The following is a 27,301-nucleotide window of genomic DNA, read 5'->3' on the forward strand; positions in this document are numbered from 1 at the left end:
TACACAGTTATTTATATTTCTACTTCATTATTTATCAAGATATGGTAGATTGTGATGGTTTAGTATTAAGTTCTTAATTCATTCTATTACTTTCTTTTTTATATTAATGTTTTATTGAAAAAGGTACATGAGGGGCGCCTGGGTGGCTTCGTCGGTTAAGCGTCCAACTTTCGCTTAGGTCATGATCTCGCGGTTCGTGGGTTCAAGCCCCGCGTCGGGCTCTGTGCTGACTGCCAGCTCAGAGCCTGGAGCCTGTTTCAGAGTCTGTGACTCCCTCTCTCTCTGGCCCTCCCTTGCTCACGCCGTCTCTCTCTCTCTCTCTCCTAGAAATGAATAAAACATTAAAAAAAAAAAAGAAAAAGGAAAAGGTACATGAAAACTACTCATGTATACAACCCCAGGTGAACATAGCAAGCAAGCGTCCTCATACCTTCTTTTGTCTTCTAAAAACTTAACTTCTTTAGGGTAATGATTTGCACATTTCAGTAATAGTATCCCAGTTAACTTGGTTCCTTTTCCTCCAGGTTCAAAATAAAATCAAACTCCTCTAGAGTCAGAGGATGAATTGAGAGTCTCTAGCAAGTAAAGAGAGCCGACATATAGTTTTTTGTTTCAGGTTTTTGTTTAAATTCCAGCTTGTTAATGTATAGTGTAATATTAGTTTCAGAAATAGAATTTGTTGATTCATCACATACATATAACACCAAGAGCTCATCACAACATGTGCGTTTCTTAATCGCCATCACCCATTTAGCCCATCCCCCACCTACCTTCCCTCTAGCAACTCTCTGTTCTCTGTAGTTAACAGTCTGTTTTATGGTTTGCCTCTCTAAGAGAGCCATATATTTTAAGGGCTTGGTGATGAGTTTTGAGCTCAGTCAGGGTAATGAAATGCTCCATCATTGGAACAAACTGTACATTCTACTACGGACCATTTGGGATTGTCTTCTTTGCTGGATGGGTCATAATGGGGATTGTTTTTCTCAAAATGTGTGTGGTCTGGGTAAGCCTCCTTCATCAGCTTCACAAGTTCTGTGCTTTTTGCAGTTGCTATGGTAGAAGAAGTCTTCTCCAGCTTTACAGGTGGAAGGAAGTTTCAGGCCTGTCCTTGTAGTTTCGAACACCATACCAGCATGCTATTGGCTTGGACTGCGCTTTAAGACTCTCAGTACTGAACTTTACATCTACTCCTATCTCTGGTTGGCTTTCTGGCTCTGACTTGCATCGGCCGGTAACTGCTTTGATTCCTCCCACATTTTTTAAGGACTTGTCTTCCTAGGGCTGGAATTACCCACTTTAACTGATGTCCCTACTGGGTTCTTAGTCTTGATATGTTTTCCTGCCGGCCTCTTATAGTCTGGCCCAGCAGGTTCGGTAGCCCAGCCAGCCTCTTCCGGGGCCTTGGCGTGGTCTCCCTATGAAGATGTTCTCTTGCAGCACTGACTCTACTGCCCAGCAGACCTACCACTTTCTTTATCTTTTTTATTTATTACAGCTTTATAATAAGCCTTGATATTTGGTAGGATGAGCCTCCTTGTTTTGTTACAAAAGTCTTTCTCATGAATGTCTTGGAAATCTAAGATCTAATATTTCATAAATATTTTTAAATGTTTTTATTTTTTTCTGAGAGAGAGAGACAGTGTGAGCAGGGGAGGGTCAGAGAGAGAGAAAGATACAGAATCTGAAATAGACTCCAGGCTCAGAGCTGTCAGCATAGAGCCCAACATGGGGCTCGAACCCACAAACCGCAAGATCATGACCTGATCCGAAGTCGGACACTTAACCAACTGAGCCACGCAGGCACCCCTAATATTTCATAAATATTTTTTAAAAATCCTTCTAAGCTATCAACCAGAATCTCATTGAGTTTGTAGAGTCATTATCTGTATGGACTACTGTCACCCATAATCATTGTATACTTCTGAGTTTAGTTATTCTATTATTATTTCCATAGTTTTATTGTTTTTTTTCTTAAATTCTTGCAGGACTTTGTTGTTGTTATTGCATTTATACCTATACCATATAATGTTTGTTGTTATTGTGGATGGTATTTTTAAAAATCTAGTATTTACTAATGTGGAATGAATAAATGTGTATCTCTCAGATATACCTTCAAGAATAAACCTGTTGCATAGAGTTCAGTCAGATAACAGCTTAGTTGTCTACATCTGGGATCCATTATAGTATTTGGAGTATATACACTCTCCCTAAGCATCTCCCAGCCAATGGCTGAGCATGATAAGCATATTAGGGCCTAGTGTTCATTTCTTTATACAATATTCCTCTACAGGCGATGTTTGCCCCATAGCTCTCTGCTGGGCTGCCTATGGCTTTTTTAGAGCTGCATTGCTTTTTGCATTCTTCCTTCCTATTTCTTTAAATTTGTGAAGAAACAAAGTATTTCATAAAAATAGTGTTTAGTTTAAAATATTTACATAAATTTGTAATCTGAAAAGCTCTCATTCTGCTACTTAAATATCTTGTAACCTCTTTGTCATCAGCATTCTATCAACAGAATTCATAATATGATGTGACTTTCCAATGTCCCACGATTCAATTTATCATGCTGGGTTTTCACCAGAGGGAATGAAGGTTTCATGAACCATGGTCAAAAATCATCCAATTACATCCCAGTCCCAAGCCCAACTTGCCTTTCTCAACCCAGAACACATTTTTATTTTCAACTGGAACAAATGTGATCTGCCAAAGAATTTGAGTTCATATTGTTACTGAAATATAGGAAACTTATAGGAAAATACATGAGAGATCATTAAAATGGACTCATAAATTTTCATATTGTCAAATACAGAGAAATATAATACAGGTTAATTAAGCCAGGGGATATGAATGCTGCACCAAAAATTCAGTTTACATCCAGGTTGCTGATACAAACATTTGTTACCACATATGGCTTTAAATATTTCAAGACATTGGGTTTGATGTTTACACCCCACAGTGTGTGAATCTTCCATATGGTGGTTTTCTATTATACACAGTATTTGAGTTATATGGTTGAGTGATAGAAGTTTTTATTTCAAATGCTAGTGGATGTATTTATGTACACACACACACACACACACATGCATGTGCCCACAAACTTACAAAATCTTTAAAGATTAGTATGAGTCTTTGAGACCAAGAAAATAGCCCTAGCTATCAGTCTAAATAGATATTAGAGAGATGTTTTAGCAAAGTATAGAATTATTTTTTGTAGGCTATTTAATTTAAAGGATACAGTTTCAACCCATGATCTTCAATCTTAATGGCAATAAGTAATTTAAACTTTGCCTTGTTGCTTAAAAAACAGCTATAAATATCCAACTTCATCATCTTCTTCTTGTGTTCTATATATTGAAGAAGCAAATATAATTAATGACTCATTTAGATTATCCAATGAGTAAGAAGCTCTCGTTTGAGTGGGAAGACAAAGAAGAGGGTTGGGATTGCTTAGTCAGGGCCTATTAATAAATGTTCCACCTTACCAACAGAATAGCATTTTCTGTGTTCCTTTTCTTGACATAACCTGAGACCAGGAGCCTGACAGTGCTTGACCATGCAATGGTGGGAAGAAAAGTTTGGTGTTGTTTTAAAAGGACTCTGCAATCGCAATGAACCTTTTCAATTATCAGAAACATGACTAGGGGCGCCTGGGTAGCTTAGTCGATTAAGTGTCCGACTTTCGCTTAGGTCATGATCTCGCGGTTCGTGGGTTCGAGCCCCGCGTCGGGCTCTGTGCTGACTGCCAGCTCAGAGCCTGGAGCCTGTTTCAGAGTCTGTGACTCCCTCTCTCTCTCTGACCCTCCCCTGCTCACACTGTCTCTCTCTCTAGCCTAGAAATAAATAAAAAACATTAAAAAAAATAAAAATAAAAAAAAAGAAACATGACTAAAGGATTAAAAACAATCAATGCCAGGTTTCCTGGGTGGCTTAGTCAGTTAAGTGCCTGACTTCTGCTCAAGTCATGATCTCACAGTTTGTGGGTTCTAGCCCCACGTCGGGCTCTGTGCGGACAACTCAGAGCCTGGAGCCTGCTTCAGATTCTGTGTCTCCTCTCTTTACCCCTCTTGCACTCACACGCTGTCTCACTCTGTCTGCGGAAAACAAGTAAATGTAAAAAAATAAAAAATCAATGTTTTAAAGACAATACAAAATTCATCCAATAATCTGAAAGATGTATTTTGAATACTCATCACACAAATACTCAAAAAATAGGTTTTTAATATTAATTAGTTAATACAAAGTGCCCAGCCAGAATGCAAGCATCCACTTCTCTTTGTGTTTAGTAATCCTTTGTAACCAGGATTCTTAAAAATAAGAGATTGGAGAAGTGCCTCAGCAGGGGTATCATATATATGAGGAGAGATGATAGATAGATAGATAGATAGATAGATAGATAGATAGATAGATAGATAGACAGATAGATCTCTGTTTCTGCAATGATAAGTGTAACTTCTACTCACCAAGACCTCTTAGGAAACAAAAATTCTCAGATTTCAGACATCTCAGTTTACCATCATGTTGACCACTCTTCCTTGCTTAGTAGCAATTGCAGAAACAATTGTACGGCATGTTTGACAAAGAATAAATAACCAGGAGGCGATTTAATGGGCAGTTACTTTTACAGAAACTCACACAAACAAATTAAGAGTTGATCTAAATAAGGATATGGATTGAGATTGCAAGGGTCAAGACCAGCTGCAAATTTTGTATCACCTGTAAAGCATTAGCTCCTGTTTCCCTTTGAGAGCCCCAGCTTTTCTATAGTGACAGAAGAGGTAGTTCTTGGGATGACCAGATTGCTTTGTCTAACAAATGGGGCATTTATGCTGCAACAAATATCCCTTTGCTTAATGGCAGTAATTCACCCCTGGTGCAAGTGACAGTAGTTGAGATTTTTTCCCCCCAGCAAACCCATAAAGGAGAAAATTTAATCCAAATGGGAAATGGGGCAAAGTTCATAATTGAAATAAAACTTTTTTTACAGATGAGCAAAAGCTGGAAGAGAAGGGCATGCTTACATGTAGTCAGCCTCTGAATAAATATAAATGATAACATAAATTGAGTTTAAACTTATGTGGATCATAACTATGGAAAAGGAAATTCCCTCTTAGGTTAATTGTTACCAGATGCTCCTATTTGTAAGTGGTATGATTCAATGTTACCAAATTTGCTACTGTAATCTGACTGTTGTTTTAATGGATCACATAAAACTAATTAGTCAAATCAAGATATATGAGAGACACTATTTTTTATAATTTGCTTTTTTATTAAATTTCCATTTGTGGAAATAAATGATCTTCTAAGCAGTCATTTAAGTACTTTTGGTGTGATATATCACTAAGGCCTAACTTTAAACAAAACGTTTTATTATCCAATTTTTTAATATTACTGAAAAAATTCTTGACAATATTTATTTTTCCTAGATATATTTTCCAACTTTTTCTCCATTAGCCTGTGCTTTATAATGTTTGCCTTTTATTAGTATATAGGAAAAGACATACTTTATTCACAGTTACATTTCTAATGACACATATATATTTGGCTTTGTACCTATTACATATTAAGAAGATAGTTTATCAGTTAATAATACTGACAAAAAAGTTTCAGATATTCCATCTATAACATTCTTTCACTTTATACTTAAAAAACCCTCTTGTTTATCTGAATATATTGTACATTTTATAGCTAACAAAGTCATAGAGACTCTTTCAGTCTATAATTTATAAGCATAGCACCATAAGTAACACTTTATATGTGTGCATTGGCTTTATTTCTGACATATGAAAAATATTTACTAGTTTTACAATATTGTTATACTCACACTTAATATCGCTATCTTCATTTGTATAGTAAACCCTAAGTGTCTCTTGCTCAGCCCAAGCTCATTGCTCCAGAAATAATTCCTTCTTTCCCTTACATCATCACTTTCCCACTCTACTAGATCTTTCCCATCAACATGCACATATACTGTTGTTCTTTTTAAAAATGGTTTTCAGACTCCACTTTCTCTGCAAACTAATTCCCTATTATTCTGCTGCCTTTTGTAGTAAAACACCTAAAATAGATGTTGTTTTTCTCCTTCTCAAATGTTCTCACTTCACCATGTTTTCTTCCTCATCACATATTAAAAATGTTATCATCAATATTGCTGTCAGAGTAAATAAAGTCAATTTACTTGAACTGCAGGTAGCATTTGAAGTACTTGACCGTACCCTTCTCCTTTATCTACTTTCCCACATTTCTCCAAGACTTTACTCTCCAGGAATTGACCCTACCTCAGTGGTCATTCCATCTCAGTCCCCCTTGCTGGTTCTTCCTCTTCTCCCCAGTCTCTAAATTAGAGCACATCCAGTCTTCAGTCTTTGGTCTTCTTCTTTTCTTTATGCTCGTTCTGTTGGAGATCTCGTCTATTCTCATGGCTTTAAAAATTACTATATGCAGAAGACATCTAAAGTGACAAACATCTCTTATTCATAGTGCCCCAACAGACTGCAGACCTGCAAATCTAGATGTCTACTTGACACACCTCTCCGGGATGTCTAGCTGACATCTCAAACTGAACATACTTCAGAATGAATCCATTCTCAGTTATCCTTCCCATATCGGCCCCAAATACAGGCCATGCCCCGCTATTTTCCCAGCACTTACACCAACATGAGTGGAGACATCCTAGAAGCCCCATTTTCTCTTACAAACTGCACCCAATATATCAGGACGGTTGTTATCTTTAACTTTCCAAGTATATTCAAAATCCAAATATTTCTCATTACCTCTGATCAAAATTTATTCCCAGTATTACAATAATCTCCCAACCAACCTCTATACTTTTGTCCATTAGAATCTATTCTCAACATAAGGGCCAGAATTTTTTGGGAAACACTCTTAGATTTGGGACCTTTTGGGGGAATGGATGGTGAGAGCATCTTTGGGCAGAGGGAAAAGTCGGGCTGTGATACAGCCTCAGAAAAGGTCACTCAGTCCCACAAGAGTCTCTGACACATCAGTGGCCCTTCTGGATGGTCTCAGGGTGGAAGAGAATTGTCCGAGCCTTTAGCTCCCTATTAACCACTCATGAATGTAGGCTGCCCTCAGAGACAGAGTGAAACTTGGGTGGTGGGCTCCCTGCAGCTAAGGGCAAGCAGAGGAAAGTGTCATAGTTGGGAGCTATCAGGCAGCAGCACAAACAGCAAGTGCAGAATGAGTCCTCCAGTTTTGAAGAGACATGTGGTTGGAGCATCACAGCATCTGCCATACAACCAGTTGGAAATCCCTGGTATTAAGAAAACAACTAGGAGAGAAAGCAGATGGAATTTGGCCAAGTTGAAATTTTAGAATAGAATCTTGCCAGGTTAGCTGACAAAATAGAAACTCCATCTCTTCCTATGAACTTGAACTGCACTATTTACAAAAGTTGTGAATTTTAAGGTACTTTCAAATGGGACATGTGACTAATGATTCAAGAGAGAGTAAGTCTCACACTGTCAAATATGTGATAGGAATTTAATTTTTCAGTGGCTTCAGGAAGATTCCCTTATTACCAGATATCTTTCTACTTTGCTTCTCTCTGCATGAAATCAGTTGTAAAAGTAGTCATTCATTCCTTTAGCTTATATTTTTCATTTGTTTAAAAATATATGCACTCTGCAAAGGAAAACTCATTAAACCCTTTTGGTCATTACAATTCATTTTTTTCAAAACCGTCAACATTCAATAAGACTGTTGGCCCTTTAGGTACTAGATGCTGTGTGAAGCTGTGATCTTACCGAGGTGAATGAATTTCTAAATGGTTTCAAGGAACTCTGCAACTTAGTAATAGAAAAAAAGGAAAGGTAAAGGCACATTATTTCAATGCAGCTTGATATGTACATCAACAGAGATTTGCCCAGGGTCTGGTCAAAAGTCACCACAGAGGAATCCTGGAGGACACGTAGGGTTAATCAGTTGGAGACTAGAGGTGGAAGTAATATTTCAAACAGTAAAGGCTGTCTTTGCAAAGGTTAGGAGGTCAGAGAGGACACACAGCACGCTGAAACTTACACGGGATCCATAGCCCTGGGACAGAGAGCCTGAGGAAGGCAAGCTGTGGAGAGGGAGGCTGGAGCCACAGGCAGGGAGAACTGCGGTCATCCTTACAGAACTGATTTTCAAACTCAGCATTTCTTTAGCAGAATAGGGAACATGTTTGAAAGGAAAAATGAGCTGGAACATGAGAATCAGAAATTGTGGTAGAATTTTTTTCCTTTATTAGTAATTTACCACATTTTTAAAGCATACACATCTTTCTTTCCCTTATTCTCAAGTGAATTACAAAAAAGTGATAGTCTTTTTCTTGTGTTGGTAACTGTTGCCTATATAGAGAATCCAGTGAAAGATACAGGTATTTTTTTCCTTATTTTTTTTTAATGTTTTATTTATTTCTGAGAGACAGACAGCCTGAGCAGGAGAGGGTCAGAGAGGGAAGGAGACACTGAATCTGAGCTGTCAGCACAGAGCCTGAAGCAGGGCTCGAACCCACAAACCATGAGACCATGACCTGAGCCAAAGTCTGACGTTTAACTGACTGAGCCACCCAGGTGCCCCAAAGATACAGTGATTCTTACCCTAAAAAAAAGCCACAGATATATGCATATAAAACTGTGTGTGTTTGGGGCTCCTGGATGGCTCAGTGGGTTAAGCATCTGACTCTTGATTTCAGCTCAGGTCATGATCACACTGTTTGTGAATTCAAGCCCGCCATCGGGCTGTGTGCTGGCAGTTCAGAGCCTGCTTGGGATTCTCTCTCTCCCTCTCTCTCTCTCTGCTCTCCCCCGCTCATTCTCTATATCTCTCTCTAAAAACTAAATAAACATTAACGAAAATAAAAGCACTAAAATTGTATATACTTAATTTCAAAGCACTTAGATCATACAATGTTGCTTTAGGAAGCTAAATTAAGAAACCCGTATGTAGCAATTATGTATCGACTTGATAAGAATAGGACTAGTATGTTTGTTCTTCTCCTCCCCCTCCTGCCACAAATCTCTTCCTAAAGCACAGGATGTTAATTCCAGTTGCCAATTCATTCATTTGGTGACACCGGGAATCATGATGTATTACACCACTCAGTTTCTGGGCAGGGCCAGATGTATATCACCCCGGTCATGCAACGCCTTTCCCTGTGAGTGTATAAACTTTCAAGGAATAGTGCCTTTCCTTATGCCTAGTATAAATCACTCAGATGATAGTATAGCCCTATTTCCTTCTGTTTTGTCCTCACTGGATTTGGAAGCAAATGTGAAAACAGCTTAAAAAGCCATTTACCTGTTGTAAGTGTAACTGCTTAAAACAGGAGCCCCATCCTTTATAGTTTTGAGATGTCACAATGATTTTATAGGGGAGACAGATTTAATCAATGTCACTGATAGAACTGTATTAAATAATTATAGTTACTCTTTTGACTTTTTCTCTAGTTGGCACTTGAAAAAGCTATCCTTTTGTTCTGGATCACAGTGGAAATCTTTCATTATAGTGAGAAAGTTAAAGCGTTTTTCTTTGTCTTCATTTATTTCTCCTTTGCCACTTTTGCATACCTTTCAGTGTAGGCTTAATTTATACCAGTAGCTGCATACACATTGGATTAAACACACCTTTTTTAAAAAAAAAAAATAATGTTTTTATTTATTTTTGAGAGAGAGAGAAAGACAGAGTGTGAGTGGGGGAGGGACAGAGAGGGAGGGAGACACAGAATCCAAAGCAGGCTCCAGGCTCTGAGCTGTCAGCACAGAATGCCACCCGGGCCTTGAACCCCCAAACTGCGAGATCATGACCTGAGCCAGAGTCAGATGCTTAACCGTCCAAACCACCTAAGTGCCTCTAAATGCTTACATCTGAAAACAAAGCATGATAGGGGTTCCTAGATAGTTCAGTCGTTTAAGTGTCCATCTTCGGCTCAAGTCTTGATTTTGTGGTTTGTGAAGTTCAAGCCCTGCATTGAGCTCTTTGCAGTTAGCCCAGAGCCCAATTCAGATCAGATACTGTTTCCTTCTTTCTCTGCCCTGCTTATGCTCTCACACACACACTCTCTCTCAAAAATAAATAAACACTTTACAAAAATGTTTATGGGTGCCTGGATGGCTCAGTAGGTTAAGCGTCTAACTAAAAACCTTAGTTTTGTAACTAGCACATAAAGAACTTAGTTTGGTGCCTAGCACAAAATAACAGATTAATGGATGCCATATGTTCTATCATTTTCACTATTCTAGTATAAAACTAAAAACTATATTTATATAAATATAAAATATTTTGGGGAACACCTGGGTGGTTCAGTCAGTTGAGTGACTTCACCTCAAGTCATGATCTCACAGCCTGTGAGTTCAAGCATCGGACTCTGTGCTAACAGCTCATATTCTGTGTCTCTCTCTCTCTCTGCCCCACCCTCCACTCGCCTTTTGTCCGTCTCTCTCAAAAAAAATTACTAAACAACTTTTTAATATTTTGGAATAAAAATATCATAATTATTATATTTTTATAGCTGTTTGTTCAGTGTTGGTATATCTTAGTGATATCTAGAGATAAGTTTCTTAACAGTAACAGTTCCTTTTCCATCCATCCACTCTCACTTGGGTCATTCTCACATTTGTATTTTGGAGTTATTTATTTAATTTTTTAAATGTCTTTATTTTATTTTGAGAGACAGAGACAGAGAGTGAGCAGAGGAAGGGCAGAGAGAAAGGAAGATACAGAATCTGAAGCAGGCTTCAGGCTCTGAGTTGTCAGCACAGAGCCTGACACGGGGCTTGCTTGAATCCACGGACTGTGAGATCATGATCTGAGCCAAAGTCAGATACTTAACCAACTGAGACACCCAGGCGCCCCTGGAACTGCTTTTTGTGAGCTAAATTAGTAAATCTTCTCAGTGGTAAAACAGAAGGGATAAAAGATTTAAATTCCAATATAACCTGAATATGTTGATTATAATATTATAATGATACAGTTAAATGATAAAATCATAAAAGTTTGGGGGCACCTGGCTGGCTCAGTCTGTAGAACACACAATTCTTGATTTCAGGATTATGAGTTTAAGCCCCATCTCGGGTATAGAGATCACTTTAAAAAAATCATAAAGCATAGAAGAACTTTGAATAGTTGTGAGTTCTTTTGTTTTGTTTTGTTTAGCCTATTACATTATCTTCATGTAGGGCATCATGAAGTGAAAACACTTTGCAGACAAAATATGATCAAATCTTTGAATAAATGTCTTTAGAAAAGGAGATAAAAAGCCTGCCTCCTCAAGACATTCTAGGGTCTAAAAACAAAATGGCTAAAGAACTTTCTGCTGCTGTTCAAAGGCTGTTTTCTCCCTCTGAAAGGCCAGGGGAAATAGTTCCCACTCTGAACGCAAGAAGATATGAAAACAAAATTATTGTTCCCATTGTTAAGCGCACTTTCTAAATTCTACCTAAACATTTGCAACTAATAGATATTGTAAGACCTATGATTTGAATAATTACCTTTAATAGTAGTAAATGTTAGGCTCTTCAATTTCTCAGCTGTGAAAAATTGTGAGTCACTCACGGCATGTAACTTCACACATTTATATCCGTTATTTTATAGATTTTCTGAAAACCAACTTTTTCAATTATTCCTTTTTTTTCTGATTTATGTTTAATATAATTAAAGCAGGTATTGTTCTTCTCTTCAGTGTGTCATTTTTCTGCCATACTTGACTCAAAAACAGACCGCTTTTAATAGAGCTACTGATATGCTGGAAACAAAATCAACCAGACTATTACAAATACAAATACCTAAATGCTCAGTTTTATTTTCTTCTTATAATCCACTAACAAAAAGGATAATTACAGAGACAACTAATCTAAATTAAAAAAGAAATATTTTGTTGGAAAAAAAGATCCCAACATTGAGATAGATCCCCACAACTAATGAGCTGTCTGACCTCATTAACATCTTCTAATTTCAATTTATTTATCCTCAAAATAGCATATATGTTTCACGTGTGCTACCCTTTCATAAGATTTTAAAGTGAATTTCAGTTTAGACAACAAATAGGAAACATGATTTCACTATTACTGATATTACATAAGTACTCTACATTTACCAAATCAAATGCATATACGATATGCAAATTATCTTTATTAAAATTCAAACAATAGCCTGTTCTAATTTCAAAAATTAAAAATAATACTTTCTCTGACAATTTCATAAAATAACCTAGAAGATGATTTGTATGAGTGATGATGCTTCCTCTGCAAATAACGGGGCACACAAATCAAAATGGCTTAAGCTATATGAAAAATTCATTATCTCATTTGCAGGAAGTCTCAAAGTCATGCAGGAGCATCCTTGCTCTGCCGTGGTGTTATTATTCATGGTAAGAAAAGGTTAGTGTCGGGGTTCCAAGCAACAGTGATGGGAAAGGCATTGTCTAACAGGGGAAGTAACAATTTCATTTGCCCACCTTCTCTTCCCATCCATTGGCCAACATTTTGTCAAATGCCTCATGTCAATCCAGTCAGTGGCAATGGCGATGGGATTATCATAATTTATCTATTAAAGTGAAATTCATAGTTATTTTTTAATTAATTAATGGACAGTAATTAAATTACATTAAATTTAAAGTTTAGTTTTGCTGTTTTACTTGCCACTTTGCAAATATTCGATAGCCTCATGAGGCTAATGACTACTCTATTGGGTGGTGTAGAAATGGAATTATTTCTCCCATCACAGAAATTCCCATTGGACAGTGTGGAAACTTTAGATAAATCAGGATTCACCCCTCAGCTAGAGGAAGGATCATCTTCTCTGAAAGCTGGATATCTGAACAAATTGTGTTTCTATCTACCAAGGAATATATAAAAATTGTATTTGGATATATGACATGCTATATCTACTATGTCATTTTTTGAGGAACACAGACTGTCATCACACAAGCCTTACTATCAGCATTCTATACACCTCTCTCCTGCACTACATTTTAGCTGGCATGTGGAGAAGTGGTAGTGAGATTTACATACTAATATCTGTAAATTAGAGTTGACTCAATGAATTGGACTTAAGACAACTACTTAAAACTAAAAATAAAAAAAAAAAAAGGCCGAGAAAGTAGCATAGAAAATATATGAATGAATTATGCCACTCTCCATAGCAAATAAGTGTGTTCATATTTTAATTTCTGCATGATTTTGCTTTCATTTAGCCAGATATCAAATGAAAACATATTTTAGGTTTAAGAAATATAGCCTACTGTTTAAAACTAATGGTCTGCTTTATCTATAGAGAGAAATTTATAAGAATCCAATGCAAATTGAGTTCCTGCATAGTTTACTTCCTGTCTCCAAGGCAAATTAACTATCTAACATGAAGAAATGTGATTCCCAATGCATTCCAGTTCACTGTAGTGGTCTCAATAGCTTCTCTAGCTGCTCCAATCTGCCCCTCTCCATCAAAGGAAAGGTACCAACTAGGAATACTGGAATAGTCCCAAAATTATACCGAACTGTTCATGTTATTAAAAAGTCTAAGATGAAGAATAATGGCTTGATAATTATTGAAAACTTTCTAATATAATTGGAACAACAAATTTTGGTTATGTTCGAGTCATAAAAAAATTGAATGGAAAAAAATTGAATGGAGATTCCAGGAAAAACTGTTAGAATGCTTTCTGGTAGCTGAGATAAAGGATGTTCTCTCTTACACAGGAAAGAAAAGCAGAGCAAATATACTTCTCAGGTCACAAAGCACTAAGGCAATTTACTCCTGTCCGTATTTTTATCAACAGTCCTTCATCTCTAATCCCTGACCTCTGAGAAATTTTGGGCTTGGCGCATTCTCTCCCCAGCCTGAAGGTCATGCTCTGTTCTATTTGCTGTGACTGAAATAGCTGTGTGCTTTCATCCTAAATTCATGCTTTGGTTCCAGGACCATCTAAGCATCTGATTAGCTCCATCTTTTATCTCCCATCTCAGTGGCTTTAGACCTTCAGCCTCCCATTTCTGATGTTCCCTACACACTCTGATTGATACAGAGCAGCAAAGCTGGCTTTAGAGCCCTGAGTGGAGCAGGCCTGGCCTCCTCGAAGTCTACTTAATACCTTGACAAAAGAAGTCTGGTCTCCGGAGAATGATCAACCTTTTTTTTTTTTTTTTTAATAGTGAGTTTAAGCTTTCACTTATTTTATGTTTCTTGTCCACGCTTTCTCACTAATTGGAATTTTAAAAATAATTAACCAAAAAGGCTTGAGAGCTTTTTAAAGGTCACAAGAAAGAAGGAATATCTCAGTAGCTCTGTAGGTTAAGAGACTAACTCTTGATTTTAGCTCAGCTCATGATCCCATGATGGTTCATGGGATCGATCCCCATCCCATGCTCTGTACTGACAGCATGGTGCCTGCTAGGGATTCTCTGTCTCTCTGCCACTTTCCCACCCACTCTCTCTTTCTCTCTCTCTCAAAATAAATAAACTTTAAAAAGTCCCAAGAGTGAACTAATTTCGTTCCTTTCCTCTCCTCTCCTCACTTCTCCTCTCCTCCCCTCCCATTTTCTTTTCTTTTTTTTTTTCTTTTCTTTTCTTTTCTTTTCTTTTCTTTTCTTTTCTTTTCTTTTCTTTTCTTTTCTTTTCTTTTCTTTCCTTTCCTTTCCTTTCCTTTCCTTTCCTTTCCTTTCTTTCTTTTCTTTTCTTCTTTTCTTTAAACAAGCTTCATTCCCAGAGCAGAGCCCAATACAGGCCTTGAATTCATTACCCTAAGACCAAGACCTGAGCTGAGATGAAGCATTGGATGCTTAAGTGACTGAACCACCAGGTGACCCAAGAGTGAAGTAATTTCTAATATTTCATAATACATACATTATAGCATAAATCGGTCTCCCTTTTTATTTTGTGTTAGATATTTTAAATTGTATTTAGGTTGGGTTCATTAAAATCCATTTGTGATTGGCATCTCCATCCCCAAATGGTCTCAAACAACTACTATTTGATGGATCTGGATGTTTTATATGTATTCATTTAATTCCTTAATTAAACCCAAAACATTGTTTTTGAGTCAAAATATGTGTTCATAATTTTAAAGTTTCTGAAATATCCTCCAGTGGTCTTCGTTCTTTTAATACGACAAATTATCCTTCTAACTCCAGTCAGCCATCCAAAACTTTGTTGGTTTTATGATGTAGTGTACAAAAGACCATGGCTAGGGACAGCTTGAACGCATAGGGGACAGGGTACAATAATAACTGGGTGACGTTAGGTCACGTCTTACAGTTTCCCATTGTCTTAGTCTCCTCATTTACAAGACTAGGGCTCCCATGGCTGCTGCAAGCACAAGGCCTGAGTGAAAGGAGCTATGCTCCTTCCTGTCACCTACTGCTGAAGGCAGACGATTCTCTACCTCATGTACAGATCACACTTAGGCTTGAGGGGATAGTGGGCAGAAAGCCAGCATTTGTCAGTCTTCTGTGGTAAGGGACTGGGACTGGGAAGTACTGCTTTTCCATTTAGTGTGTAAACATTAAGTCTTAGTGTCTTAGTAGCTCCCATTTCATGGCCCCATGTTCATCTTGTCTTAAAAGCCGAGTTTAGAGTGGCCTATTCTTGGCCACACTGGACTGTTTGTCAAGATGACCTCAAATTTACTTTCATTGTTCAAAGTGTTATGAAACAAAAACAAAAATATGAAAAAATCAATTGCAAATACAGGCACTTAAATAGACACTTTTCCAAAAGCGACATCCACATGGATAATAAGTACATTAAAAGATTCTTAGCATCGGGGCCCCTGGGTGGCTTAGTCGGTTAAGCGTCCAACTTTCGCTTAGGTCATGATCTCACAGTTCGTGGGTTCGAGCCCCGAGTCTGGCTCTGTGCTGACTGCCAGCTCAGAGCCTGGAGCCTGTTTCAGAGTCTGTGACTCCCTCTCTCTCCGACCCTCCCCTGCTCACGCTCTCTCTCTCTCTCTCTCTCTCCTAGAAATAAATTTAAAAAAAAAAACAACATTAAAAAATAAAAAAAATATATTTAAAAAAAAGATTCTTAGCATCATTAGCTATTAGGATAATGCAAGTCAAGACCACACTGAGGTAACACTTCACATCCAGTTAGATGATCATAATAAAAAAATAGCAAGTGTTGGTGAAAATGTGGAGAAATTAGAACTCTCACGCATTGCAGGTAGGAATGTAAAATGTGGAAAACAGTTTGGTATGGTAGTTTCTTAATTCAATAAACATAGCGTTATCACATTAGCTAGCAATTCTACTCTTAGGTTTTTATTCAAGAGAATTCAAAACAGGTACTCAAGCAAAAGCTGGTACACAAATATTCATAATCGCTCTGTTCACAAGAGCCATAATATGGAAGTAACCCAAATGTTGTCAACAGATGAATGGATAAACAAAATGTTTATATCCACACAATTCAATGCTATTCAGCCAAACAAAGGAATGGGATACTGATCTATGATACAACATAGGTGAACTTTAAAAATATTATGCTAAGTGAAAACAGGCACAAAGGACCGTATTTTGTAAGATTCCATTCATACAAAATATCTTGAATAGACAAACCCATTAAGACAGGAAGTAGGTTAGTAGTTGTCATGGGCTCGAGGCAGGAGAGTGGGGAATAATTGCTTACGAGTTTTCCCTTTGCAACTATGAAAAAGTTCAGAACCAGATAGAGATGATGGTTGTACATCGCAAATTTATATGATACCACTGAACTGTATGCTTTAAAATGATAATTTTTATGTTATGTTTATTTTAACACAATAAAACAGATTATGACTCAATTTACACAAAGTAGAAATTTACATTTCTCCTAAAGCAAGAAGGCCTACCACAATTGGATACTGTGTATCCACAAATGGATAAGAAATTACATTCTTATCAGCTACTTGCAGCAGTGGAAAAGGGAATTTTTTAGTTTATATAGTTTTGTGATATAAAGAAACAGCATTTCAATGCATAATAAAAAATAACACTCTGGGGTATTAATTTTCAAAGTTTTAGGCATGATCTTCAGCCAATCAAATTTTTACTTTTAGTTCCATGCTGCTTGGTTCTAACTGCTAAATTACCGTCTTTCTCTTTTTTTTTCAATAACATCATCTCTGTTCTCAAGTATAAGCTGGGCTTTCTTAAGGTAGTACAAAAACAATTATCTCTCTGTTATAGTGGGGTTTTTGTTCTTTTGTTTGTGGTCAGTGTTTCTCACATGCTACTGTGCAGCAGAATAAAAAAAAATCTCTAAATTAAAATATTTGGCAGATAGTGATACAATAATGGGTTTTGGCTCCCTCACCACATCCTCATGTTTGTAAAAAGTGCTACACATACACTGTTGGCCATAATGATGAAAACAACTGAATTTAGGGTTATTTTACCTACTTTAATGAATAGCACACATGAACAGATATTTAATAGTTATAACCCCATGGGCAAGCATGGGTATGAAACAAGAAAATATTATTCTTTATGTCTTAAATTCTGATTCAGAGCTATCTGTTGACTTACTGTTAAATTTTAGGCTAGTCATTTCTAGGTTTAATTTCTATACAATGCAGTGATCAATTTCTCATTTAATTCAGGTCTGTGATTCCTTCTTATTCTGGGTTAAAATTCTCTGTTTGTTCCCCTATTTCTGGATTGTTCTGCATCTCTGGTGGTCTCTGCAGCCCTTCACACATACTGTCACCACCAGTGGGCTTCTCCTTTCTGCCTGGCACAGGTGGTACCTGTCGATGGCTTCGCTGAGGAGGATGGTCCCTTAGAGAAGCAACATTATACTATTAAGCCCCTACTTGTGATCCAGCCTACAGTTTTTGACAAAGTATTTGCCTTAGTTGAGCCACAACTGAATAAGCATTCCTCAAGGGTACAGCATTCAGAAAGCCATCTCCCACTCTGTAGGGGAGTCAAGGGTCCCTCTATTGCTCCCTCACGCTGTCCTTGGGGCTTCTGCATGCGTGCCCCACTTGGGAATCCTAGACAAGAACGCACGTAGAGCATCTCTGATTTTTCTTCACGGTTCAGAAGGTGCTCTGGTGTGGCTACAAGCATTTATTTCTCTCAGATGGAGAGTAAGTGGAGATTACTCAGGTTGAAGGAACAGGATATATGTGCAAATGTTCACAACAAATGGGATGGTCACTCCCCCATCCAGCCCCAGGTAAATAAAAACACTGATTACTTTCTTTCCTTCTCTCCCTTCCCTTCTTTCCTTTCTTCATTTGTTTTCAAGAAAAATAGAAAGTTTAGGGCACCAGAGAACAGGAAGAGATCAGTAGCAAAATTGTATATTTATTTCAGTAAGTTCAGTTACATGAAGAAATGCAGATTAATTTCCCTATTTATCTGATTTTTATCACATGTTTCTATCCAAATAAGCCAAGTAGGAAAGAACACCTACAAAAAACAAACAAAACTTGTTGGGATGACTACTGGGTATTGTATGTAAGAGATGAATCACAGGAATCTACCTCATAATCCAAGAGCACACTTTATGCACTATATGTTAGCCAATGTGACAATAAATCATATTTAAATTTTTTTTCAGAAATCTACTCCACTCACCTGTTCTCTCCTGGATGATATCTGGGTGCATGGAGGAGGGTTATGGCTTCAAGAGCTTGGTCTTTGAGAAAGAAAAAAAATATCTCTGAGCCCTGTTGAATCCTACCTACCTTCAGCCCCCCTCTCCATCCCTGGCTTTCCCTCTCTCAGCTGCTGTCGTGTGCATGGTCTTAACCTCTCTCTTCCAAGCCACCCACTGCTATCTTCTGCTGAATTTGTGGTTAGAAAATGGCCCTTTCTTAGCTGAGTCAGGGTGCTGGCAGCTGTCCTTGAAAAATCTTGTCTCTCAAGACTTTTTTTGTGGAGCCTGCTGGGATCTGAGTTTGAGTCCCAAGCTGCCCCAGCCTCAGAAATTCCTTACCTGCATGCGAAAACTTCCACATCCCACTACAGTCCACAAAAACTGTACGGCAGCACTGAATGAGAAGAACACAGGTCCTCTCTGTACCTAAGTATACAGTACAAATTCTTTTCTATATGGACTCCCCTGGGGACGTTTGAGGTCCCCTACCATGTTGATTCCACCAGGACAACTGAAAAGAAATTAGCAGAAATTTCTGGGGTCTTGGCATTCCTCTAAATGAAAGGAATTCATCCCCCCGTTCCATACCCCTGACTATCTGCCCCTTCTGCTCTGTCTCCTGTCACTCCATTAATCTACCAGGGCTGTAGGTTGTGGTGGATATTACTCCATTTCTTTTTGTTAGAATATTTCTTAGGTGACATTCAACAATCGCATTCTGCAGACCTCTCCTTGATATGTTAAATGCATAGAGAAAATAATTTTTTTGGAAACAGCCTTGCTTTTAAATTGTTTGTCACACTACCATCTCAAAATTATACTAGGTGTCAAAACTTGAATATTAACTCTTTCTGCCTTTTGGTGGAATAATCTTAATGCTGCCTTGCCTTCAACTGCCCCAACCTGTATGCCAACGCCATCATGGACACTTTTAAGAAAAACTATCCAAGACATGGACATAGGCTTAGAGATTTTTGGACTTCCTATCAGTGTAATGCTGAGCATGGAGTAGGGCATATAAAGTGACTCAGGATTAGCTAATTTTCTAGGAGTGGTTGTCTTCATTAAACTTTATTTTTACTATTGATTAGCATATACTTTACAGCTCTGTAAGGATGGAGGTTAACTTGTAGAAAACTGGTATTAGTGAAATTGTTTCTTAACTGGGATCACTACAGCGGATCCTTGTTCAATAGTAATGTAAAAATTATATTTATCTAGAAGAAAAAGTTGCTGCAAATATTAGGGTTTATTGCCACACGTGACATTAATCAGTTTTCTATCTAGTTGCAAATGATTTTCAGCTTTACTGTGACTGACGGACTACATAAATCTTCATTTCTTGAAGTCCGCTTTGGACTAGATTTAACATCTTACAGGTTACCTTATTAATGAACTGAGTAAAATTCTTGACACTTGTTTGTTTATAATCTTTTGTAAAGTATAAGTACTGAAAGAGGCTTTTAAATATACATCTTTACACTTTTGGGGGGGAGGTGCATGTTTATCTTTCACTCAAATTGCCCTTGGAAATAAGTTACAGAAGAGAAAAAAAGAAAAAACAAAACATCTGTAGGGCAACGTATGGGCTAAACCGTAGAGTTCTTTGACATATGTGGAAATTGGTCGTATTCACCATGGTACTGAGGAATCCTAAAAAACATTGACTTTTCATCACTCTTGTTTGGCATAAAATTCAAAGTAAAACCTTTTTTGTTCATCCAAACATAATGCACAAGGTCTGTTTTATCCTTTATGATATTTTCTAGCTAGAAGTCCTGTTGAATAAATTGGTGAGTGTATCTCTGCTTGAAATCAACCTCTCAGTACATGATTTCCTTTAGAATATCTATGTAGTATGTTAATGGAGAAGGTGTAAAAAGATGTTTTATTCTTCAAACAAAAGAAGTCTTTTTCTCAAAAGTTGTATAGATTTTTCATAATTATTCTGGCAAAATAAAAGGAATATTGAACAGTCATGTAAGGTAGGTTTGTGTATGGAAATCAAGTTAAGAGTAAATATGTAGATGTATATATAGATATAAACATAGATAAAGTACAGAAATAAATGTAGATATAGATGTAGATATAATATTGACCTTGTAACAAAATCAAATATTCATTTACCTGCCTATCTTTTATTCATTCATTCATTCATTCATTCATTCATTCATTTATACAAGGTGGATATTGTGGTTTTGAAAACTCCCAATAATCTATTTTGGTTATTTTGGTCCAGTGCAATAAATAGGTTTACCTTCAAAGTAATCTGAGCTAATTGAGATAAAATAAGGCAGAGTTTTGTAGAGAATACATAGCCCCTTCCCCTATAATATAGCCCTCCCAAATTCTTAGTTTCTACACTTACTTAGATACCATTGGAAAATCAAAACAACTTTAGAGGAGAAGGGAAACATGAGAGGGGAAATGCTAGGGTAGCTGCCGACTACAGAGAGCGTTTAGGGTGTTGATTTCAACCGTGGTTGATCCAATAGCAAGAGGACATTTTGGGGTTTATACTTGGCATTACTTATGAGTGTGTTCATTATGTATAAATTATTTTATCTTAAGCATGATGATTCATATCTTTATTTCCTCATTTGAGTGATGTGGGTTAGGATGTTGTGAGGTAGATGATAAGTGTGCCACACCCACCACACACCCATACGCTCATCTGCCCCACAGCACCCCTTTTCCTGTCATTGCTGTGCTCCAAGTCTCTTGCTTTAACTCAAGATTTCTGTTTATTACGACAGAGAATTTCTCTGCATGCCTATTTGTTCCTCAGCTTGCCATTTTGACTTTATATCCAGCTATTTGATTACCATGGTTGCAAGATGATGGATTGAACACATTACAGCCTATCTCACTTCTGTTCCTGGTGCCTAAAAATGGTTTAAGAAATGGCAATAAATCTAAAATGACAGCAAAAAAGACAAGGGTGTAGCTCATGGGCTCATACACTATGAGAATCCTTGGAAGTCCAAAATAGTTGAAGGAGAATTAAAGAAGGAAATGACTACTGAGAATGTCTGAAGGAGATTATTGCTGCAAAATGTCAGAATGGGCACCAGGGACTGGGTCACATCTGGAAGTGTTCGTGGTTACCAGGAGCCTGGAGGGCTCAAAGGCCAGCACTGGACTACTATGTTGGTTGTGCCATTGCAGGAGCAGCCATCTCTCTCCTTGCTCATTAACTCCTACCTCATCATGGTCCAGGCAGTGGCTGTGAGAGGCTCTAGACACAGAAAGTGCCAGAGTTTGAGTTACATACATACATATGTAACTCCTTTTTAAAAATTAGATTATCATACGTTATATGCATAGATTTTAGATATGTGACCTAGTTTATATTAGATAGCATAAGAAGTTCAATTCCATTCAAGCCTTTTCCTCCTAACATAGGGCAAAGACAGATAAAGTGTAAAAAAGAGAAAATAAAAGATGGCCCAGAAGTGTACAACACTGGGTAGCAATAAAGCTCTCCCCTTTTTACTGGTCCTGGTTTGAGACTTGGCTGTAATAGAATAAAGAGGATCTAAAGTTTAATTTTGCTTCTGTTTGTTTTGAAATTTGTATTTCATTATGTTTACTATTACCATTTGTAGTAATGTAGAAGGTAGGTGTCCTTTACTTTAGAATTTTATGAAAGCATTTTAAATCAATGCAATGTCATTTTCATCTGGGCCATACCTGAAAGAGAGAGTAATATTTGGAGTTAATCAACTCTTCCTCCTGGTCCCCAATTATCATTACTTTTGAAAATAGGTATCTTTCTCTAATAGATTATTGGAGCAGAGTTGGAGCTAAGAAAGAGAATAGCTAATCTGAAGAGTTAATCAACAGTCCTTCCCTAGTTCCCAAATAATCTTCATGATTTCAATAAATTCCTCAATGTGTTCTTGGCAACTGAGCCTCCCTATGTTGTCTACAATGTTCTAAAAACTCATGAATTGCTATAAAATGCTTATTGTAGACACTTTAAGCAGATGCATAGAAATAACTATGATAAACCAGCAATGTGTGATGAATGACCTTTCAGACTTAGCACAGATGACTGGCAAATGCCTGTGAGAAAACAGACTTTTCTAAGCAGCTCACATGGGAGATGCTGTACAACTTAGACTCATCCATCAGAGAAGACTGAGCTGGCATTAATTCTAAAAACCCGTTTGTATAATTATTCAATTAATGAATAAATAAACTGAAAAGTAGGGTAATTAAGTGATATATGGAGTTCTGCAGTCCGTTAGTGCCAGAATCAAGACTAAAACCAAAGTTTTCTCACTCTCAATTCAGTGCTTTCTCACAGCATTACACTAAACAAAGACTGAAAAGTGATTGATGAGATATGATTATTTAATCCGATCTACCTTGGTTTGAAAACACCAATTCAATACTTTATTTAAGCCAATTGAAACCAAAGGGAACAAAAGTATTGAAGGGAATTACTCTTCAGTCCATTATGCAGTTAATAAATACATGTAGAAAGTATGCTACATTTTACTGAGTAATTCATCTTCCCCAGAGACATGAATTCTGTATGTCATACTTTCTGATTAATAGGACAAACTGAGGCAAGTATATAGGCATTTGCATATTTTTCTGACATGTATATTAAACCTTTACAGCAGCTACTAAATAGATATTATGAGAGTAAGTAGTTCTAATTTCAAAGGAGGCTTATTGGCTTCTATTCAATTTCTTATAGGAAAGCCTTGGGGAAGGAGTATTTAAGAATTTGTAGATGAAGAAAATGGTATAACTGGAACAGAGGTGGAAATTCAAGAGGTTGAGGAGAAGATAAGATTACAAAGTTACTGCAAGAAGTAGTACATTATTAAAAATTTTGCCCAGGTCTGGCCATGGTACTCACAGTTGAAAAATACTTTTAAAGTGTCTGTTGCTCTTACTGGATCATAAAAGGCAAATCTAACTCTCATAAAGATGTAAACTAGTAAATAACTTCATTGTTTGCTTCCAGATCTTCCCCAAAATGCAATTATCTAAAAGGAGTGTGCTCAATCAGACTTTTTCTAGGACAACAGTAATATTTATTTAGGTAGGTAGCCTTCTCAGGACAATAGATAGCTTAAATGGGCAAAGAGATCACTCATCCCAATATTGGTAACTCAGGAACATTTGTCTAATGTCCTTACCTTCATTTGTCCACAGATCCTAAACCACTGTATCAAACATTGCACCCAGTCCAAATCAGATTCAAGCCCTAAACACCTGACTTCAGCCAATGAAGCCTTAAACCCTAGAAAAAATTATTTCCCATCCTCCCCTTTTAAGAAACTAAATTCTCTTAAGGTGATGCTCTCCTTTAATCTAATAAGTTAATCACCTGATCTTTCTTTGATCAACATTTTACTTTGGTGTTCTGTTTGGGAAGTTCTTAGCTGACATTACTAATAGCAAGGAGGATTTGGGCCAAAAGAGTTGCAGCTACTGTGTTATTCAGATGATATATCTTAAAGTATTTGCTAGGATGTTGGTGTGTTAATTTTTCCATTATCACTTATTTGTTACACAAGATGTTATAGAAAGTATTTGTGTCAGAAATCATCATAGTCCCCATTTTTTGTCCTTTTTTCCTGACAATCACTCCATAAGTACCCGTAAAATACAGCTGCTGGATTCTTCACCACTACCGAACTGCTGGGAGAAAGGGCAGCTTTGCCTGATTTTCTCTTTTTTTGCTCTCTCCTTTGCGTAGAATGATGCAGATACAGCTGATGCCTTGGCCACCATGCTGACTCTCAACTCAGCTAATTTCTTCACTCTCCTTGGAGGCATGAAGAGGTCCTGTTAACACCAAAAAGAAGCTAGAAGACTTCCTGAAGGCTTACTCTGCCCGACTGAGCTGTGAACTGAGTTTCCATTCAGGTTGTTGAAGAGCCAGGTGAGTAACATTTCTATCCCTAATTCCAAATGTGAATATATGTGGGTGAAGAGAATCCCCTCACACTAGGAATTTCCCTGAACCTACAAACAAGCACTGCACTTTGAGGCAGAGAGAAGAGATGGTGGCACACCTGTGACCAACTGCCTCTGTGTATTTAATGCTCCTTCTCTCCACAATCCAACAAAGGTCAGAAAAGGCAGAATCAGGGCTGGTTTTATGGGCATGTGACCTGTGCAGTTGTACAGGGTCACTACAAGGTCACACACTTAGTTTAATACCTTGTCACTGTCTTGATATTGTCATGATATTTGATCAAGGGGCGTGTTTTTTCATTCTGAAAATTACATAACTGGCCCTGGGCGGGCTTCTTTTTTATCTTTTTTTCTAGACACGATGGCCTTTTATGTAGAGCCTTATAGTCCAGTGTCAAATATAAGATAAAAAATTTTCTATAATTCTCTCTTGACAATCTTGCCTTTCTTGCTACAAAATATTGCTGCCGATCATGTTGAAGAATCAAAAATCAAGTTTAGGTAATAAAATTTGAACAACTCTCTCTTTTGAAGCCGTTTTTAATAATTTTAACTTCTGGCTGATCCAAGGCAGAAGAACTCTAGAGCTGTCTAAAGAGAGTGCCGTGTAAACAGAGTTTTATATATAATTAATATAAACATAAAAGCAAAATACATGTCTTCTGCCCATTTCTTCACTGGGTTGTTTGTTTTTCGGGCGTGTAGTTTGGTGAGTTCCTTATAGATTCTGGATATTAACCCTTTATCTGATATGGTGGGGGAAAAGGAGAGAGGCAAACCATGAGAGACTCTTGAATGCTGACAAAAACTGAGGACTGATGGATGTGGAGGGAGGGGGGATGGGCATGGAGGAGGGCACTTTGGGTATGAGCACTGAGTGTTATGTGGAAACTAATTTGACAATAAACTATTTGTAAAAAAAAAAAAAAGCAAAATACAAACAGCACTGGTTAAAAAATAAATAATGGAGTTAAATATTGGTAATATATATGAAAACGTTTTCTCTTTTGTAATAAATACAGATTAATAAAAATAAGATAAATGACACAGCTGAAAAATTATGAAAACATACACAAATAGTCCATTAATATATAAAACAGTAGTCATGCTTGATTTTAAAAAATGTAAATACAAGAAGATATTTTATTTCTCAATCAATTATAAAATAATTTTAAGGGATAAAAATTCCTTCAAGATTGCCAACATCCATTCTCATCTGTTATTGCCAGTAGAATTGACTATAATTTGCATAGCCCATACTTTCATGTTACTTATTTATTTCAGCCAGTAATTTTACCTGATGTAATTTACCATAAAGATAGGTGCTGTCAAACAGCTATGTATGAAAATATTCACAGCAATGTTATCGATAGTGCATAGTGCAGACAGTTTGACACTAGACATGTAGAAATAATCAGAGATAGTCCACAATTTATATACAAAGATGTCCATTGTAGTGTTATTCATAATATAGACAGTTCCCACCTTTGTGTATAATGCTTTCTTGAAAATATGTATGTATTCTGAATGCCAGTAGGATGAAAAACAGACTTACATAGAATAAAGATGTTTCTATTCCATGAGAACCAGAAATATCATAAATCTCTAATAAAACCTTGCCAAAGTTACAATTTCAGTGAAATACTCCCAGATATGCTACTTTATATTCTACTTTGTTTCAGTTTTATCTTGAAAATGGTGCTTTTTCTTATTATCTTCTGTGGTTGTTTCATTCTTACATTATAACATAAAAAAAAGGAATTCTGAAAAGCAATAAAGTCCCCAATTAATTGCACAATCTTGAAGAACCAAAATCAAACAGGCTACTGCTTTGGTTCATTATCTGATTTACTCATATTAAGGATCCCATTTAGCATGTGAGGATTGTTTTAAGGTGAGTAGCACATTTTTCATGAGAATTTAGATTTTGAAAATGAAATACATAAGTCAAAAACCATCTATGGTTAAAAAAATTAAAAGTACCCAAAGTCCTCAACGTAAGTTTTCAAATAGGAGAATTATAAGTACTTTACAGGAAAGACTTTCAATTCCTTGGAATACTGGAAGAGCTATTCCAGATGGAAAAAGTTTCAGTTCATGGGCTTTCTGGACAACATATTCAAACTTGACTCTTTTAGGGGTAATTAGACTCTGGGGAAGGAAAAATTTTTCCTCGGCCCTCTTAGGATTCCTCATTGGGTCTAAAAATTAAACTGACAAAGACAGATTCATAGGTGAAGAGAATATACATTTACTTAATACAGTTTAATGTGACACAAGAGACTTCATAAGGCAATCAAAACCTGAAGAAACAGACCTGAGTATTTTTATGCGAGGTGAGATGAAGAGTCGGCTATCCTATAGAAATATGGTAGGTAAAACAATGTGAGATAAATGGAGTAAACTGGGAAATTTAGCAAGACTTGTTTGTTCAGATTCTTCTTGATATCACTTTGTCTTCACAGATAAGGATGCTCCTTTCCTTGGGGTATCCAGAGGGCACATCTCAGATGAGGGTTTCATAACTTGTTTCAGGGAATAAGGGGGGGGAGGGAGAAAAGGTCAAAATGAGCTTTCTGCTTCTATTTTCTAAAACTCCTTTAGCTTAAATTATTTATTATGCCCAGGTGCCATATTTTGGGATAGTGCACCCTGAAGTCCATCAGAACATCATCCCAGTGATGAATGGGTCTGGCAGGTCATGATCATGGAGGAGACAAAATTTCTGCAGACATCACATTCTACAGCTTTCCTTTTTTACTCCTTTGAGTAGAGTGAC

At 37.0% G+C, this 27,301-nt stretch overlaps 1 pseudogene; it reads right to left on the minus strand.

Moving 5' to 3' along the window:
• Positions 1-500: 500 nt before the first annotated feature.
• On the minus strand, positions 501-26,718 carry LOC120224727 (annotated as a pseudogene).
• Positions 26,719-27,301: the final 583 nt, after the last annotated feature.

Source organism: Hyaena hyaena, unplaced genomic scaffold (assembly GCF_003009895.1).
Source record: "Hyaena hyaena isolate Hyena2069 unplaced genomic scaffold, ASM300989v1 scaffold_1234, whole genome shotgun sequence".
Taxonomy (NCBI): domain Eukaryota; kingdom Metazoa; phylum Chordata; class Mammalia; order Carnivora; family Hyaenidae; genus Hyaena; species Hyaena hyaena.